Source organism: Macaca mulatta, chromosome X (genome assembly GCF_049350105.2).
Source record: "Macaca mulatta isolate MMU2019108-1 chromosome X, T2T-MMU8v2.0, whole genome shotgun sequence".
Classification (NCBI taxonomy): Eukaryota; Metazoa; Chordata; class Mammalia; order Primates; family Cercopithecidae; genus Macaca; species Macaca mulatta.
In genome coordinates, this window is record NC_133426.1 from 104,973,756 (window position 1) to 104,994,202 (window position 20,447).

Here is a 20,447-nt window from a genome sequence, read left to right on the forward strand (position 1 = left end):
AATTTGTCCATTTTATCAAATTGTAACATTTATTGTCATCAAAATGTTCATAATACATCCCAATATCCTGGCAATATCTGTAGGATTTATAAAAATGTTCTACTTCCTTGTTTGTTATCGATAATTTGTGGGTTTTCCTAGAGTTTATTAAATTCAGGGGCTTTTCAAAAAATGACTTTTTTTGCTTTGATTTATTCTATTGTCTGTTCCTTTTCTGTTTTATTTATTTCAGCTCTAACTTTATAAGTCTTTTCTTCTACTTGTTTGAGTTTTAATTTAGTCCTCTTTTTCAGCTCATTTAGGGTACACTTAATTGACTTTTTTTTTCAAAATTTTATGTTAGATTTAGGGGGTATATGTGTAGGTTTGTTACCGTGGTATATTGCATGATGCTGAGATTGGAGGTATGAATGATCCCGTCACCCAGGTACTGAGACTAGTACCCCCAAAGTTTTTCAAACTTTGCCCCTCTCCCTCCTTCTCTGCTCTAGGAGTCCCCAGTTTCTATTGTTGCCATCTTTATTTCCATATGTACCCAATGATTAACTCCCACTTGTAAGTGAGAACATGTGGTACTTGGTTTTCTGGTTCTATGTTATTTCACTTAGGATAATGGCCTCCAGCTGCATCCATGTTGCTGCAAAGGACATGATTTCATTCTTTTTTTATGCTGCATAGTATTCCATGCAGTATATGTATTACGTTTTCTTTATCCAATTAACCATTGATGGGCACCAAGGTTGATTCCATGTCTTTTTGCTATTGTGAATAATACTGTGATGAATATGTGAGTTCATCTGTGTTTTTGGTGAAAGTACTTGTTTTATTTTGGATATATATCCAATAATGGGCTTGCTGGGCTGAGTTGAAAGTAGTTGCGTTTTAAATTCCTTGAGAAATCTCCAAACTGCTTTCCACAGGGACTGAACTACTTACATTCCCACCAATAGTGTGTAAGTGTTCCCTTTTCTCCATAGTCTATCCAGCATCTGTTATTTTTTGACTTTTAATAATAGTTATTCTGACTGGTGTGAGATGGTATCTCATTGTGGTTTTCATTTCCTTTTCTCTGATGATTAGTGATGAGGATTTTTTTCATATGTTTGTTGGCTGCTTGTATGTCTTCTTTTAAGAAGTGTCTTTTCATGTCTTTTTCACAGTTTTTAATGGCTTTATTTGTTTTTGCTCGTTGATTTAAGTTCCTTATAGATTCTGGAAATTAGACCTTTGTTAGATGCATAGTTTACAAATATTTTCTCCCATTCTATAGGCTGTCTGTTTACTCTGCTGATTGTTTCTTTTGCTATGCAGAAGATGTTTAGTTTACTTACGTCCCACTTGTCAATTTTTGCTTTCGTTGCAATTGCTTTTGAGGACTCAGTCACAAATTCTTTCTAGAAGTCGATGTCCAGAATGCTGTTTCCTAGGTGTTCTTCGAGGATTCTTATAGTTTCAGGTCTTACATTTAAATATTTAATCCACCTCAAAATTAACTTTTGGGTATGGTGAAAAGTAGGGGTCCAGTTTCATTCTTCTGCATATGGTTAGCCAGCAATCAAAGCACCACTTATTGAATAAGGAGTCCTTTCCCCATTCCTATCAACTTTGTTGAAGATCAAATGATTGTAGGTTTGAGGCTTTATTTCTGCATTCTCACATTGGTTATGTGTCTAATTTTGTACCAGTACCATGCTGTTTTGGTTGCTGTAGCCTTACAGGATAGTTTGAAGTCGAGTAATGTGATGCCTCCAGCCCTGTGGCTTTGCTTAGGATCACTTTATCCACTCAAGCTCTCTTTTGATTTCACATGAGTTTTAGAATATTTTGTTCTAGTTCTGTGAAAAATGATGTTGGTAATGTTAGTAGTTTAATAGGAATATCATCGAAACTGACTGCTTTGGGCAGTATGGACACTTTAATGATATTGATTCTTCCAGTCCATGAGCATGAAATGTTCAAACAAACATTTATTTCTCCCAGTTCTGGAGGCTGAGAAGTCCAAGATCAAGGTCCTGGCAGATTTGATGTCTAGTGAGGGCCTTCTTCCTCATAGAGAGAACCTTCTCACTGTGTCATCACATGGTGAAAGGGGCTAGCTAGCTCTGTGAGATCGCTTTTCTAAGGCCACTAAGACCAAACACAAAGGTTCCACCTTCATTACCTAATCACCTCCCAAAGATCACACTTTTTAATACCATGACCTGGGGTGTTTAGGATATCAACATACAAATTTTGAGGGGATACCCATTGAGGCCATCACAGATACAGTATTCTATAAATGTGAATTTTGTTACCTTGGTTGATAGTGTTATTCAAATAATGTATACATAATTGACTTTTTGTCTAGCTGTTCTAGTAATTATTGAGAGATTATCTCCAATAATTACTCCAACTACAATTGTTAATTTATCTATTTATTCCTATACTTCTCTCAGTTTTTCTTCATATATTTTGAAGTTCTGTTATTAAGTGCATATACATTTAAGAATTGTATGCCTTTTTGATATATTGACAGTTTTATCAACACGAACTATCTCTTTTTTTCTTTAGTGATATTTGTGTTCCAAGGACTACTTTTTCTGATATTTTCATATCTGTTACAACTTTGTTATGGATGGGATTTGCATAGTATGGTAATTTACATTTTTTACTATAATCTTATCTTTGTCTTCAGGCTATTTATTATTTTCTGAAGCTCTGAGAGTCCAGCTTGTACTATTCCTTTCTTGTAGTTTCTTATAGTTCAGATCAACTTTATTTATTTGAAATTGTCTTTTAATTTACCCTGATTTTTGGAGGATATTTTCACTGGATATCAAATTCAAGATAAATAGTTTTTATTTTCCTAAATATTTAAATATGTCAGTTCATTTTCTTCTGTCTTGTATTGTTTCTGATGAACAATTAACATTCTTATTATTGTTCTTTATGTAGTATATCTTCTTTCTTTGTATTTGATTTCAAGTAATTGTATTGTGATGTCCATAGATGTGGTTTTCTTTGTGCTTACCTTGCTTGATATTTAGACTCTTGGATCTGTGGATTTATATTTTTCATAAATTTTGGAAAATTTTGGCCACTATTTTTTCAAACACTTATTCTGTCCCAATCCTTCTCTTATTCTGGGAAACCCATTATTTCTGTATTTGACTACATGATAGTATCACTCAGGTTACCGAAAATGTTTATTTTATTTTTTCAGCCTTTATTTCTTTCTGAGCTTTCATTTGTATAGTTTTGTTGCCTTGTCTTCAAGTTTATTGGTCTTTTCTTTGTTAGTGTTTAATCTGCTGTTAACCACATCTATTGTTTTTTACTTCAGTTTTGTGCTTTTCATTTATCAGATTTCCATTTGGTTCTGTTTTGATAGCTTCCTTTTTCCTGCTGAAATTTCTCCATCTTATTACTCATATGTCCTTTTCTTTAAAGCCTTGAATTTATTTATAATAGCTCTTTTAAGCTATTTTTTTGCTAATTCTAACATCTATCTCATTTCTAGGTGATTTTTATTGATTGATTTTTTTTCCTTCATCATTTTGGGTCACATTTTCATGTTTCCTCAAATGTCTGGTATTTTTTAAATTACATGTTAGACACTATCAATGCTATAGTCTTAAATTTCTTTTGTTATAGTCCTTTAGGGCATATTGAATTTTTGTTTTGGCAGGTCATTAGTTGTGCATCAGCTGATTTCTTGAGGCTTGCTTTTAAGCTTCATTAGAGCAGATCTAAAGTAGTGCTTGTTCTAGAGTTGAAATAGCCTTGTACCTTAGATGTGATTTTTTCTCAAGTCTCATCAGAATGTTAACGTAATTCAGTAATGTTTCTTCTATCTGGTTGGTTATAACTTTAATGACTGCTAGTACTTCACAAACTTGAATCTCTATTCAGTTCCATTCATGGATCTTCAATAGTTGTTTTCCGCTATATATATATATCTTAGTATTCATCTAAATATTTATTGTGACCCTTCTGTAAATTTCTGGAGCCCCTTCATTGTTTAGTTTCCTCTTATCTGTTATTCTGCCTCAAAAAATTCCAGCCACCTACTCAGTACCTAACTCTAAACTCTATTTCTTCAGCTCAGCAAGACTGCCATGCTCTGGGCTCCACCTCCCTGTGATGCAATCTGGAAAGTACTTCTTGGTAGAAAGCTAGGGAAATAATTAGCCTCACCTCCTGTTTTTCTCTTCTGTCCCCCACTGTTACCTGTGCTGCCTATTTTGCAATACTTGGAAACTATTGTTTCATGTGTTTTTTCAAGTTTTATAGTTATTTACAGTAGAAGGGAAAGTCTAGCACTAAGTATGCCATCATGGCTAGAAATGGAATTACAGTCCCACCAAGTTTTCTAACTTGAGCAATTTCAAACCTAAAGAAAAGTTGAAAGAAGAGCATGCATACACCTAACTTAAATTTACCAATTATCATCTTGCCAAATTTACTTCATCTATCTATTTTGTGTATATACTTATTATCTATTATTTTGCTGAACCATCTGAAAAAAAGTTTTAGATAGCATGAAACTTCATCTGTAAACATTTCAGTATGTGTCTCTTGAGAACAAGGAAGTTATCTTAAATAATTACAATACCAGTATCACATCCAAGAAATTTAACAGTGTTCAAAAAATATTGTCTAATAGTATATATTCAAACTCCCCCAGCTGTTCTTCCAAAGTCCTTTAGAGCTTTATTTTTAAACCTAGGATCTATTCAAGAATCACTTACTGTGTTTGAAACTTATATCTTTTTAGCTTCCTTTGATATGAAATAGCCCTCCTTGCCTTTTTGTTTTTTATAAAATTGACATTCTTAAAGAGTTCAGGTCATGTATGTCAGACTGTCTCCTCATGAATAGATTCAAGTTAAACATTTTTGGCAAAAAAAAAAAAAAAAATTCATAGAGTTCCATATACTTTCCATTTGTATAATATGAACAGCCTATATGCTCAGTTCATTTATTTCCAAGTCATGCTAAGTCTGATAATTTGTTTAATGTTGTTCATACCAGAGTTTTTCAGTGTAAGGTATCTTTTCCTCTTTACAATCAATATGTAATCTGTGGGGTGATACTTTAAGACCATGTGATTGTCCTGTTCTCCAACATTCTTTCACCAAATTGTTTTAGATCCACTGATAATTATTACCTGAATCAGTTATTACATTGGGCATTACAAAATGGTGATTTTCCTAATTCCATAATTTCTTTACATTTATTATTTAAAATGGTTTTGTAATGAAGATGCTCACATTAGCTTTATCTTAGAAACATGTTTGAAACCTAACTAAATGATAAACTCAGGAAAAAAAAAATCCTTAGTATGTATTTTATTAGTATCACTGATCCAGCACGACTCCCACCACTTTAGGGATTTAAATTCACTTCCCCAGTCAGGCACATTACTTTATAAAAATGATATAGAATGTTACTTCATCGAGAAAGTTCCCTCATGTCCTTTCCCAACCCATTCAATCCCCATCCCCTAGGGAAAACCACTGTTCTTGTTTTTCTCACCATAAATTAGTTTTTCCCATTGTAAAATTTCACACAAATGGAATAATATAGAACATTATATTTTGTGAAAGGCTTATTTCACTGATAAACATGTGTTAAAGATTTATCCATGCTGCATGTATCAATAGTTAGTTTCTTATCATTGCTGAATAGCATTCCTTTGTATTTACACACCAAAGTTTGTTCATTAAGTTTCCTATTAACAGCTTTGCTCTTTCCAGGTTTTTGCTATTATAAATAAAACTTTTATAAACATCATATCAACAGACTCTAGGGTGGTTCCCCCATGGACTTCAACTCCTGGTATTCATGTGCTAGTATTATCCACTCACTTTGAGCGTAGGGAATTCCTGTGACTTGATTCTAACCAACAGAATATAGAAAAGGTGATGGAATATGACTCTCATAATTTTGTTATATACATGCCTATCTTGCTAGTAGACTCTTTCTAGAGACTCTCTCTCCCTAACTAGCTTGGAATAAGTAAGCAGCCACGTTGAGAAAACCACAGGGCAAGGAGATAAAGGCAACCTCTGGCCAACACTAAGCCAGAAGCTGGGACCCTCAGCTCCACAACTATACAAAGTGTATTGTTTAATTTTCATGTGTTCGTTTAGTTTCCAAAATTCCTCTTGTTACTGGTTTGTAGTTTTATTTCATTGTGGCCAGAGAATATGCTTGATATTATTTCAATTTTTAAAATATTTTCAGACTTGTTTTGTGACCTAACATATGGCCTGTCCTTGAAAATAATCCATGTGCTAAGGAAAAGAATGTGCATTCTGCAGCAGTTGGATGAAATGTTCTCTAAATATCTATTAGGTCCGTTTGTTCTATTGTGCAGATTAAGTCTGATGTTTCTTTGTTGAGTTTTGTCTGAGACATCTGTCCAATGGGGAAACTATGATGTTAGAATTTCCAGCTATTATTGTATTGGATTCTATCCCTCTCTTTAGGTCTAACGATATTTGCTTTATATATTTGGGTGCTCCAGAGTTGGGTTCATGTATCTTTACAATCATTAAATCTTCTTGCTGAATTGGCCCCTTTATCATTATATAAGAGACCTTCTTTGTCTCTTCTTACAGTTTTTGTATTGAAATCTATTTGGTCTATGTATAGCTACTCCTGTTCTTTTTTGGTTTCCATTGGTATGGAATATCTTTTCCATCCCTTTATTTTCAGTCTTCCTGAAAGATAGTTATTAAAATTTGGTGTTCCAGGAGCAGGGAGATGAACGGCATAGGCTTCTATTCTGCCATCATGCTCCACCCCTCTATTAACTAATTTTTATTTTGGTTGTTAGTCTTTTTACAATTAACTTGTAGGATATATATATATATATATATATATATATATATATACACACACATATATATATATACACACACACACACACACACATACACACACACACACACATATATATACACACACACACACACATATATACACACACACACACACACACACACACACATATATATATATATATATATATATATATATATATATATATATATATATCTCTCCTGAACACTGGTCTTTTGTGATTTGCAGCTGTGTTCTTCCAGTATTTGGCTTGCTTATTCATTTTCTTAATTGTATATTTTGATGAGAATTTTACTTTAACTTTTATTTTAAGTTCAGGGGAACATGTATAGGTTTGTTACACAGGTGAACATATGTCAGGGGATTTGTTTTACAGATTATTTAATATCCAAGTATTAAGCCCAGTACCCGTAGTTATCTTTTCTGCTCCTCTCCATATTCCCACCCTCCTCCCTCAAGTAGACCCCAGTGTCTGTTGTTTTCTTCTTTGTGTTCATAAGGTCTTATCATTTAGCTCCCACTTATAAGTGAGGACATGCAGTATTTGATTTTCTGTATCTGAGCTTGTTTGCTAAGGATATAAGCCTCCAGCTCCATCCATGTCCCTGCAAAAGACATGATCTCATTCTTTTTTATGGCTCCCTAGTATTCCATGATGTATATGTACCACATTTTCTTTATCCAGTCTATCATCGATGGGCATTTAGGTTGATTCCATGTCTTTGTTACTGTGAGTAGTACTGCAATGAAGATACATGTGATGTGTCTTTATAATAGAATGATTTATAGTCCTGTGGGTATATATTCAGCAATATGGTTTGGCTGTGTCCCCACCCAAATCTTATCTTAAATTTTAGCTTCCATAATTCCCACGTGTTGTGGGAGGGACCTTGGGAAAGATTATTGAATCACGGGGGCGGTTTCCACCATACTGTTCTCGTGGTAGTGAATAAGCCTCATGAGATCTGATGGTTTTATAAGGAGAAGCCCCTTTTGCTTGGTTCTCATTCTGTCCCTTGCCTGCCACCAATATAAGGCATACCTTTTACCTTCCACCATGATTGTGAGGTCTCCCCAGCCACGTGGAACTGTGAGTCCATTAAACCACTTTTTCTTCATAAGTTACCCAGTCTTGGGTATGTCTTTATCAGCAGCATGAAAAATGGACTGATACACTCAGTAATCGGGTTGCTGGCTCAAAAGGTGTTTCTGCCTCTAGGTCTTTGAGGAATCACCACATTGTCTTCCATAATGGTTGAACCAATCTACGCTTCCATCAACAGTGGAAGTGTAAGCATTCCTTTTTCTCCAAAACTTCATCAGCATCTGTTATTTTTTGACTTTTTAATAATAGTTATTTTGACTGGTAGGAGATGGTATCTCATTGTGGTTTGATTTGCATTTCTCTAATTATCAGTGATGTTAAGCTTTTCATTATATGATTGTTGGTTACATGTATGTCTTCTTTGGAAAAATGTCTGTTCATGTCCTTTGCCCACTTTGTTATGGGGTTGTTCTTTTTTTTCTTGTAAATTTGTTTAAGTTCCTTACAGATGATGGACAGTAGACCTTAGTCAGATGCATAGTTTGCAAAAATTTTCTCCCATTCTGTAGGCTGACTGTTTACTCCATTGCAAGTTTCTTTTTCTACGCAGAAGCTCTTTAGTTTAATTAGGTCTCATTTGTCAATTTTTGCTTTTGTTTCAATTGCTTTTGGCATTTTTGGTCATGAAATCTTTGCCCATGCCTATGTCCTGAGTGGTATTGGCTAGGTTTTCTTCTGGGGTTTTTATAGTTTTGGGGTTTACATTTAAGTGTTTAATCCATCTTGAGTTAATTTTTATATATGGTGTAAGGAAGGGGTCCAGTTATGATTTTCTGCATATGGCTAGCCAGTTATTCCAGCACCATTTATTGAACAGGAAATCCTTTCCCCATTGCTTGTTTTTGTAAAGTTTGTCAAAGTTCAGATAGTTGTAGGTTGTGGTTTTGTTTCTGAGTTCTCTATTCTGTTCCATTGGTCAATGTGTTTGTTTTTCTACCAGTATCATGCTGTTTTGGTTTGAAGTCAGGTAATGTGATGCTTCCAGTTTTCTTCTTTTTGCTTAGGATTGCCTTGGCTATTTTGGCTCTTTTTTGGTTCCATATGAATTTTAAAATAGTTTGCTCTAGTTCTGTGAAGAATGCCAATGGTAGTTTAGTAGGCACAGCATTGAATCTATAAATTGCTTTGGGAAGTATGGCCATTTTCATGATATTAATACTTCTTATCCATGAGCGTGAAATGTTTTTCCATTTTTTGTGTCATCTCTGATTTATTTGAGCAGTGATTTGTAGTTCTCTTTGTAGTGATCTTTCACCTCCATAGTTAGCTGTATTCATAGGTATTTTGTTATTTTTTGGCAATTGTGAATGGGAGTTTGTTTCTGATGTGGCTCTTGGCTTGACTGTTGTTGTTGTATAGGAAGGCTTATGATTTTTTGCACATTGATTTTGTATCCTGAGACTTTGCTGAAGTCACTTATCAGCCTAAGAAGCTTTTGGACTGTGACTATAGGGTTTTCTAGATATAGGATCATGCCATCTGCAAACAGGGTTAGTTTGACTTCCTCTCTTCTTATTTGCATTCCATTTCTTTCTTTCTTTCTCCTGCCTGATTGCCCTGACCAGAATTTCCAATACTACCTTGAATAGGAGTGGTGAAAGAGGGTATACTTGTCTTGTGCTGGTTTTCAAGGGGAATACTTCCAGCTTTTCCCCCTTCAGTATGATGTTGGCTGTGGGTTTGTCATATATGGCTTTTATTATTTTGAGGTATATTTCTTCAATACCTAGCATATTGAGAGTTTTCAACATGAGTAGGTATCGAACTTTATCAAATGCCTTTTTTGCATCTCTTGAGATAATCATGTGGTTTTTGTCTTTAGCTCTGTTTATATGATGAATCACATGTATTGATTGGTGTATGTTGGATGAACCTTGTATCCCAGGGATAAAGCCTACGTGATTGTGGAGGATGGGGTTTTTGATGTGCTGCTGAATTTGCTTTGCCAGTGTTTTGTTGAGGATTTCTGCACTGATGTTCATCAAGGATATTGGCCTGAAGTTTTCCTTTTTTGCTGTATCTCTGCCAGGTTTTGGCATCAAGATGATGCTGGCTTCATAGAATGAGTGAGTGAGAAGTCCCTCCTCCTCAATTTTTTGGAATAGTTTCAGTATAAATGTGTATTAGTCTGTTCTCATGCTGCTATAAAGTACTACCCAAGATTGGGTAATTTATAATGAAAGCAGTTTAATTGACTCCCAGTTCCACACTGCTGGGGCTGCATCAGGAAACTTATGATCATGCCGGAAGGGGAAGCAAACATTTCCTTCTTCACATGATGGCAGGAAGGAGATAATGAGAGCCCAGCAAAGGGGGAAGACCCTTTTAAAACTATTAGATATCGTGAGAACCTGCTCACTATCATGAGAATAGCATGGAGGAAACCACTCCCATGATTCAATTACCTCCCACTGGGTCCTTCCAATGACATGTGGAGATTATGAGAACAACAATTGCAGATGAGATTTGGGTGAGGACACAGTAAAACCATATCATTTCACCCCCGGCCCCTCCCAAATCTCATGTCCTCACATTTCAAAACACAATCATGCCTTTTCAACAGTCTCCCAAAATCTTAACTCATTCTGGCATTAATTAAAAAATCCAAATCCAAAGTCTCATCTGAGATAAGGCAATTCTCTTCCACTTATGAGCCTGTAAAATCATAGTTACTTCCTAGATACAATGAGGGTACAGACATTGGGTAAATGCACCCATTCAAAATGGGAAAAATTGGCCAAAACAAAGAAACTACAGGCCCCATGCAAGTTCAAATTTCAGTAGGGCAGTCATTAAACCTTAATGTTCCAAAATGGTCCCCTTTGACTGCATGTCTAACATCCAGGGCATGCTGATGCAAGAGGTGGGCTACCATAGCCTTGGGCAACTCTGCCCCTGTGGCTTCACAGAGTACAGACCCCTCCTGACTGCTTTCATGGGATGGGATTGAGTGCCTGTGGATTTTGCAGGCACATGGTGGAAGCTGTTGGTGGATCTACCATTCTGCGGTCTGGAGGACCGTGGCCCTTTTCTCACAGCTCCACTAAGGAGTGCCCCAGTGTGGACCCTGTGGAGGCTCTGAACCCACATTTTCCTTCTGCACTGCCCTAGCAGAGGTTCTCCATGAGACCTCTGCCTCTGCAGCACACTTCTGCCTGCACATCCAGGAGTTTCCATACATCCTCTGAAATCCAGGAGGAGGTTTCCAAACCTCAATTATTGACTTCTGTGCACCTGCAGGTTCAATACCACATGGAAGCCAAGGTGTGGAACTTGCACCCTCTGAAGCCATGGCTCGAGCTATACTTTGGTCTCTATTAGCCATGGCTGGAGCAGCCGGGATGCAGGCACCAAGTCCTTAGGCTGCACACAGTAGGGGGGTGCTGGGCCTGTCCTAGGAAACCATTTTTCCCTCCTAGGCCTGTAGACCTGTGATGGGAGGGGCTGTTGCTAAGGTCTCTAACATGCCCTGGAGATATCATCCCTATTGTCTTGGTGATTAATATTCAGCTCATGGTTACTTATACAAATGGGGGCTGCAACTGGCTTGAATTTCTTCCCAGAAAATGGGTTTTTATTTTCTATCACATCATGAGGCTACAAATTTTCCAAACTTTTATGCTCTGCTTCCTCTTAAACACTTTTCTGCTTTTCTTTCACTAAATACCCTAAATCATCTCTCTCAAGTTCAAAGTTCCACAGATCTCTAGGGCAGGGGCAAAATGCCACTAGTCTCTTCGTTAAAGCCTAACAAGAATCATGTTTGCTCCAGTTTTCAAAAAGTTCCTCATCTCCATCTGAGACAACCTCAGCCTGGACTTCACTGTCCATATCACTATCAGCATTTTCATCACAACCATTCAACAAGTCTCTAGGAAGTTCCAAACTTTCCCACATCTTCCTGTCTTCTGAGCCCTCCAAGTCTCTAGGAAGTTCCAAACTTAATCACATTTTCCTGTCTTCTTCTGAGCCCTCTAAACTGTTCTAACCTCTGCCTGTTGACCCAGTTCCAAAGTTGTTTCTACATTTTTAGATATCTTTACAGCAGTGCCCTAACTCTCTGTGGCACCAATTTACAGTATTAGTTCATTCTCTCACTGCTATAAGGGACTGCCCAAGACTGGGTAATTTACACAGGAAAGAGGTTGAATTGACTAATAGTTCTGCATGGCTGGGGAAGCCTTAGGAAATTTACAATCATGGTGGAAGGGGGAGCAAACACATTCTTCTTCACATGATGGCAAGAAGGAGAAGAATGAGAGTCAAGCAAAGGGGGAAGCCCCATATAAAACCATCAGATCTTCTGAGAACTTACTCACTATCATAAGAATAGCATAGGGGAAACCACCTCCATTTTATTACCTCTTACTGGGTCTGTCCCACAACATATGGGGATTATAGGAACTATAATTCAAGATCAGATTTGGGTGAGGACATAGCCAAACCATATCAGAATGGTACCAGTTTTTCTTTGTACATCTGGTAGAATTCAGCTGTGAATCCATCTGGTCCTGGGCTTTTTGTTGTTGTTGTTGTTGTTGGCAAGCTACTTATTACTGCCTCAGTTTCAGAGCTCATTATTTGTCTGTTCAGGGTTTCAGTTTCAGAGCTCATTGTTTGTTCAGGGTTCAGTCTTGGGAAGATATATGTGTCCAGGAATTTATCCATTTCTTCTAGATTTTCTAGTATATGTTCATAGTGGTGTTCATAATAAAATCTGATGGTTGTTTCTATTTCTGTGGGGTCAGTGGTACTATCCTCCTTGACATTTCTGATTGTGTTTATTTGAATCTTCTCCTTCTTTTATTAGTCTAGCTAGCAATCTATTTTATTCATTTTTTCAGAAAAATGGCTCTTGGATTAGTTGATCTTTCAAATGGTTTTTCATGTCTCAATCTCCTTCAGTTCAGCTCTGATTTTGGTTATTTCTTGACTTCTGCTAACTTTGGGATTTGTTTGCTTTTGGTTCTCTTATTCTTTTAGTTGTGATGTTAGGTTGTTAATTTGGGATCTTTGTAAATTTTTGATGTGGGCATTTAGTGCTATAAATTTCCCTGTTAATACTGCCTTAGCTGCGTCCAGAGATTTTTGTATGTTGTATCTTTTTTTTAATTAGTTTCAAAGAAAGTCTTGATTTCTGCCTTAATTTTATTATTTACCCAAAAGTCATTCAGGAGCAAGTTATGCAATTTCCATGTAACTGTATAGTTTTGAGTGAATTTATGAGTCTTGATTTCTAATTTGATTGCACTGTGGTCCAAGAAACTGTTCGCTATGATTTCATTTCTTTGGCATTTGTGGAGGAGTGTTTCAACTATGTGATCAATTTTTGAGTATATGCTATGTGGTGATGAGAAGAATGCATATTCTGTTGTTTTGGGATGGAGAGTTCTGTAGATATCTATCAGGTCCATTTGATCCAGTGCTGAGTTCATGCCCTAAATATCTTTGTTAATTTTTTATCTCATGGTCTAATATTGTTAGTGGCATGTTAAAGTCTCCCACTATTATTGTTGGGTGTCTAAGTCTTTTTGAAGGTCTCTAAGAACTTGCTTTATGAATCTGGGTGCTCCTGTGTTGGGTGCATATATATTTAGGATTGTTAGATTTTCTTGTTGAATTGAATCCTTTACTACTATGTAATGCCCTTCTTTTTTCTTTTGTAATCTTTGTTGGTTTAAAGTCTGCTTTGTCAGAAACTAGGATTGCCGCCCCTGCTTTTTTCTGTTTTCCATTTGCTTAGATTTTTCTCCAACCCTTTATTTTGAGCCAATGTGTATCATTGTATGTGAGGTGGGTCTCTTGAAGATAGCATAGCAATGGGTCTTGGTTCTTTATCTTGCCACTCTGTGTCATTTAATTGGGAGTATTTAGCCCATTTCCATTAAAAGTTAGTACTGATATATGTGGATTTGATACTGTCATCATGATGTTAGCTGGTTATTTTGCTGACTTGTTTATGTCATTGCTTTATAGTATTACTGCTCTATGCACTTCAGTGCATTTTTGTAGTGGCTCATAATGGCCTCTCCTTTCTATATTTAGTGTTTTCTTCAGGAGCTCTTGTAAGGCAGCTTTGATGGTAACAAATTCCCTCAGCATTTGCTTGCCTGAGAAAGATCTTATTTCTCCTTCACTTATGAAGCTTAGTTTGATCGGATATGAAATTCTTGGTTGGAATTTATTTTCTTTTAGAATGCTGAACACTGGCCCCCAGTGTCTTCTGGCTTGTAGGGTTTCAGCTGAGATGTTTGCTTTTAGTCAAATAAGCTTCCCTTTGTAGGTGACTTGACTTTTCTCTCTACTATCCTTTTACATTTTTTCTTTCATTTTGACCTTGGAGAATCTGATGATTATGTGTCTTGGGGATGAACTTCTCAAGAAATGTCTTACAGGGGGTCTCTGTATTTCCTGAATGTGAATGATGTGAATGTTGGTCTCTCTAGCTAGGCTGGGAAAGTTCTCATGAATGATATCCTGAAATATGTGTTCCAAGTTGGTTTCATACTCTCCATCTCTTTCAGGGACACGCATCAGTAGTAGATTTGATCTGTTTACATAATCCCATATTTTTAGAGTTCTTTTTATTTCCTTCTCATTCTTTTTTTTTCTATTCTTGTCTGCCTGTCTTATTTTAGAAAGGCAGTCTTCAAGCTCTGAGATTCTTTCCTCTATTTGGTCTCTTCTGCTATTAATTCTTGTGATTGCATTATGGGATTCTTGTAGTGTGTTTTTCAGATCTGTCAGATCAGTTACATTTTTCTCTATGCTGGCTATTTCATCTGCCAGCTCCTGCAATGTTTTATCATGATTTTTAGCTTCCTTGCTTTGGGTTACAACATACTTCTATAGCTTAGTGAACTTTGTTCCTATCCATATTCTGAATTCTACTTCCATCATTTCAGCCATCTCAGCCTCAGCCTAGTTCCAAACCCTTGCTGGAGAGGTGATGCGTTCATTTGAAGGAAAGAAGGTACTCTGGCTTTTTGAGTTTTCAGCGTTCTTGTGCTGATTCTTTCTAATCTTTGTGGGCTTATCTACCTTCAGTCTTTGAGGTTGTTGACCTTTGGAATTTTTTTTTTTCTTTTATCCGATTTGATGAGCTTGAGGGTTTGATTATAGTATAAGGTGGATTCAGCCAACTGGTTTCATTTCTGAAAGATTGAACGGGCCAATATTCAGCTCCCAACTCCTGGACTGTGTGCTGTAACTCTAGGGGACTTGTATTGGACCCTGACTTTGTTCTCTGGATACTCCAGGTTTGGAGTCTACTGCACTGTGGGGATTGAGGTGCAGCAGTTGCAGCCAAGTGTTAGTGGATTCAGAGGTGCCCAACTCCCTGTGGGCATTCACTAGAGTAGGCATTCCTCTCCATGAGAGCCACACACATTATCCGCAGTTGCGTGTGAGGAGTGGGGCAGCCCTTGCTGGAGACTGTTTGTGCTGTTGCACTGGAGGTGTTGTTGGCTTAGGGTGAAGTCCTGGCCAGTGCAGGTCTGGTGCCTCTTCTGAGCCCTACAAGCAAGAGTTATTACTCAGGGTGTGGGAGGATCCCCTGTTCTCTGAACAGTGTTAGCGCAAGAGCAGGGCACTGGCAGGGGTTGGGCTTGCTGGATTTGTGCCCGCCAAGGCTCTGTCTGCAGTGGCAGTCTGTGGGGGTCGGGGTGCATACTGCAATCCCGTGTGTTGGTGGGGCAATTAAAGTAAAACTCGTGCAGACACACACCAGCAATGTGATGTGGGGAGCTGCTGTGGGCTCAGGGGATGCTGCAATATGGGGAAGCAATGTGTGGGCTGGTGCATGGTCATAGGTGCCACCTTGCTGGAGCTCTCCATGAGTCAGGCATGGCCCACTGGCTCAGAAGCTATGGTGTGGGTATGGTATGGTCCCCCAGGGGACCCAAGACTGTCCTGTAAGCAGGTGTGACCAGGCTGGGGTCCCAGGAGAGGCCAACAGACCAAGAAGTGCTTAGATTGGACCAGCCCTGTCTGATGTGCAAGACCTCCCTGTGAAGATCAGGTTCAACAATTCCCCTAGGGCTAAAGTCTCTTATGAGAGCAAGTTGAGCACAGGTGGATGACTGTCTCTCACCATGCTCTGCTACAGATGATTCTGCACCAAACCCTCTGGGCTCCACATCAGCTGGCTTGCTGCTCCACCACTTTGCTTCTCTCCTGGGGGCTTCACCCCAGAGAGATGTTGGTCAGCAGTAGCTCAGGGCAATCAGCCCAGGATGGAGGGTCTGTGTTGTGTGTCTAAGCCTGGGGTTTCTTGTCTGGTGATAAGCAGTGGGGGTGTGTAGGACCTGTGGGAGATGGACTGGCCTCCTCTCCTTGGTTCGACTGCAGCTTGTTGGAGGTATGGATAAAGCACTTAGGGCTTTGGCTTTTTTGTTAACCTGAGGGTAGGAAGGGCAGTTCCACTGCAGAGGCAGTGACAGATAGGCTTTCATTTGCCCCTGAAGGCTCTGTCCAGGGAGTTGCTGAGTTGCTACTGACTTGATAGCTCTGTCGGAGGGTGGCTAGAAGCCCAGGCTTGGAGGACCTGCTCAGTGAGGAGATATGTTAATGGGCACCCCATAACAGTCTGACCACTTTTCCGTATGGCTGCTGAAGTATGCTGGGGGTCTGCTCCAGTCCCTAGTGGCCTCGAATTTTCCAGTACCTGGAGGTATCACCAGTGAAGGCTGTGAAACAGCAAAGATGGCAGCTTGCCCCTCCCTGTGGGAGCTCTGTTCCAGGGAAGCGCAGGACTGTTGCTGGCTGAACACACCTGTTGGAGGTGCCTGAAGACCCCAGTTGGGAGGTCCCACCCAGTCAGGAGGAACAGGATCAGGGACTTACTCAAAAAAGTAGTCTGGTTACATTTTTGTAGAGCAGCTGTGCTGTGCTGGGGGATCTCATTCACCCCTGGTCTGTTTAGACTCTCCAAAGCCCAAAAGTAGTAAGGGCTGTCTCTCAAACAGCAGAGACGGTGGCCCACCCCTCCCCGCAGGAGTTCCATCCCAGGAAGGTGCAATGCTGCTACTGGCTGCAGGCTGGAATTCCAAGTTACTGGGTCTTATCCTGTGAGGCACCATGGAAATGTGGCCCACAGACTGTCACTGCTCGGCTCCCTGGATTCAGCCTCCTTTCTGGGGGTGCGTATGGCCGGGCAGGGGTGGGGGAGGCTAACTTCCCGCTTTGCTGGAGTTGCAACTACTTTTGGTGGGATGCCTGGAAAGCCAGAGTATCTAAAGCTCCTGAGTCTGCGTGCACCTGAGCGGCTGCTCTGCCAAAACTCAACGGAGGTCTGTGTGTCAGACTGAAGGCCTCCATAGAGTGGGTTCATGAGGGGATCTCCTGACCTGAGGGTTGCAAAGGTCCATGGGAGAAGCGTGGGTTCCTGGGGTTGCACGTTCACTCACGGCTTCTCTGGGCAGGGGAGCTTCCCTTGGCTCCATGTTGCTGTGGGTGGGCTGTCACCCTCCCTTACTTTTTCACTGTTCTCGGTAGGTCGAGTTGTTTCCTTGATTAGTGCCAATGTGAGTACTTGGATGTTTCAGTTGAAGGTGCTGTATTTACTTACCCCTTCCATTCCTCTCAGTGAGAACCACACACATTATCTGCTTCTAGTTGGTCTTCTTGGCCACTCCCCAGATTAATTTTTAATTTTAATGGTATAGTTTATCATATTTTTCTTTACTTTCTGTGCTCCCTCAAAGTCATGAAGATATTTTCCTGTTTTCGTTGTATGCTTTATAGTTTTAGCTTTTCTGTTTAGGTCCATGATCCATCTCAAATTAATTTTTGTGTACTGGGTATAAAACTAGGATCAAAGTTGTTCACACATCTCCATGTAGGTGCTTTTTATTTATATATATATATATTTATTTATTTATTTTTGAGACAGGGTCTGACTTTTTCACCCAGACCAGAGTGTGGTGGAACGATCTCGGCTCACTGCAACCTCCACCTCCCTGGTCTCAAGGGATCCTCCCATTTCAGCTGGGACTACGGGCATGAGCCACTGCACCTGGCCTAGCATAAATTTTTAAAAGACTTTCCTTCTATAATTGGATGGCTTTGTAACCCTTATCAAAAATCAAATAATCATGGAAGTGTGGGTCTATTTCTGGGTTCTCCATTCTGCACCATTGTTCTACTTGCTAATCCTTATGTCAGTTCCATGGTTTCTTGATTGCTTTAGCTTTGTAGTATATATGGAAATCATTTTGTATAAAATCTGCAACTTTATTTCTTTTTCCAAAATGCTTTGGGTATTCTAGACTCCTTATGTTTTGATATACATTTTGGAATCAGCTTGTCAATTTTTAAAAAATATCTTGACGGGATTATGACTTATATTGCTTTGAATCTGTAGATCTGTAGATAGTTAAGAGAATTGTCGTCTTAACAACTTGACTCTTCAAATTCCCACTTATTTTGGTCCTTTTTAATGTCTTCACAATGTTTTGTAGTTTTGGGGTTAGAGGTCTTGCAACCTTTTATTAAATTCACTCCTATCCAGTCAATACTTTCGTAGCTAGTGTAAAAGCATTAAAACATTTTTATTTTCCAATTATTTTCTGCTTATATAATGACAGCATTTTTGAACTCTCACTTTATGTTGTATCTATGATTTCACCCTTGCTACCTGGAAAATAGACTAAACCCATCTCTATTTCTTTCTATCTCACCTTTCTCCTCTTGGCTCACTTGTAAAATAATGTAAAAAATTTAAGACAAACAACATGGGAGAATATTTTTATGAGCTTAGTGTATGTTTTTCTTTTTTAAAATAAGATGCAAAAAATACTGACCATAAAAGATTAGATATGTTAGCATGTATTAAAATTTAGAACTTCAATTCATTACTAAGAGTGACATAGCAAGCCTAAAATTGAGGATATGTATTTACAAGACATATAACTGCAAAATAATTGGTATCTAGAATAGTTTTAAATAAATATATTTTTAAAAGCATGACAAATCGATAAGTAAAAATCACAGCCCAATAGCTAAAATGGGCAAGAGTCACTACAGGAATTTTGTAATATGTGAAACGTGTTGAGCATAAAAACAGAGGTTTATTTCATTACTAATCAGAGACATACAAAGTAAGAGAACTGTGGAATAACATTTTATATATCTAAAAAAAAAAAATAGAATGAAAGACTTTCAAAACACATATGAAAATCTGCTTGGTGTGCTCATTTTTCCCCTAAATTACCATATCTCCTCTGCCACAGCTTGATATCAGTTAATGCCATCATCAGGACCTGTATAATCCTATATCACTTAGTGGTGAATAAAAGTGTCCTAGTTGTCCTTATGAACCACTGACTCTCTATAACTGAATGGAGTAAACTAGATTCTTTGTCACTTATAATATTATGTGATCAAGGTCTTCAAACCCGCAGGTCCTAAACCTGAACCAGGAAGTATATGTGTGTGTGTTTAGAAAATTACACTTGAACTTACTAGTGAAAAAAGAACGGTTTTTATTTTATATATGACTAATTGGTCATAGCGACAATAATATGCTAAAGCTGTAATGAAGTTAGAAATGGGGAGTAGAAGGATTTTTATATATTACCACTTGACTAATCACAGGAAGAAATAAAGTCAGAGGTGGAGATAATCTATTTCAATGATTTTTCTTTCTATATCCTGTTACTATTTTTTCATTAGAAATATTACACAGAGTTCAAATATTTTTTTAAAAAATAGAAAAGAGCATAATTGCTCTGGCTTAAGTGATAGTAGAGGTTTTAGATCTAATGTATTATTGTGGGACCTTTTTTGTTATGCTAAGGGTCAGAGGAAAAGTTGGGAAAATGCTGACATATTCACATCATCCTATTTTAAAGAAGTAAGGACAATAATCTTGGTTCTTAAGTCTGGCCTAGCTATTTACACAAATTTTTGTATCTGAGCAAGTCACTTAACTTTCTGTTAGTATTAGTTTCTCATCTGTTAGTTGGGGACATGATACCTGTTGTACATACCATCAAGTTATTGTAGGGATTATATGAGACGATGCAAGTTGAAAGGGCTTTAGAAACTGTAAAGAATTCCCTACATGTAAAATTACATTATCATTGTTATAAAAGTCACCTCTCCATTGCAATAACATTTTAGTGATAAAAGTGTGGCTTATATAATAAACTAAATTGGGTGTGTCTTATGGCAACTGCTGTCTTATCTGTAGTGTTAGTCCTGTGACATTTTATCATGTCTTATTATCTGTGGAAGATAAATGATATCTGTGTGGTGACGTGATGCAGACCAGTCACAAGCCTGGGGATCAGAAGAATTACTACAAATATATAATGTACCAAATCTCAAAACAATGTACCATAGCAATGAACAGCAGGAAATAAGGTGGATTATTTTGAAGCATGGCCATGGGTCACAACTGACAACTTCTTACAATCACAAACCCTATAAAATATCAACCATAGCTTGTGACTGTATAATCCTATATCACTTAGTGGTGAATAAAAGTGTC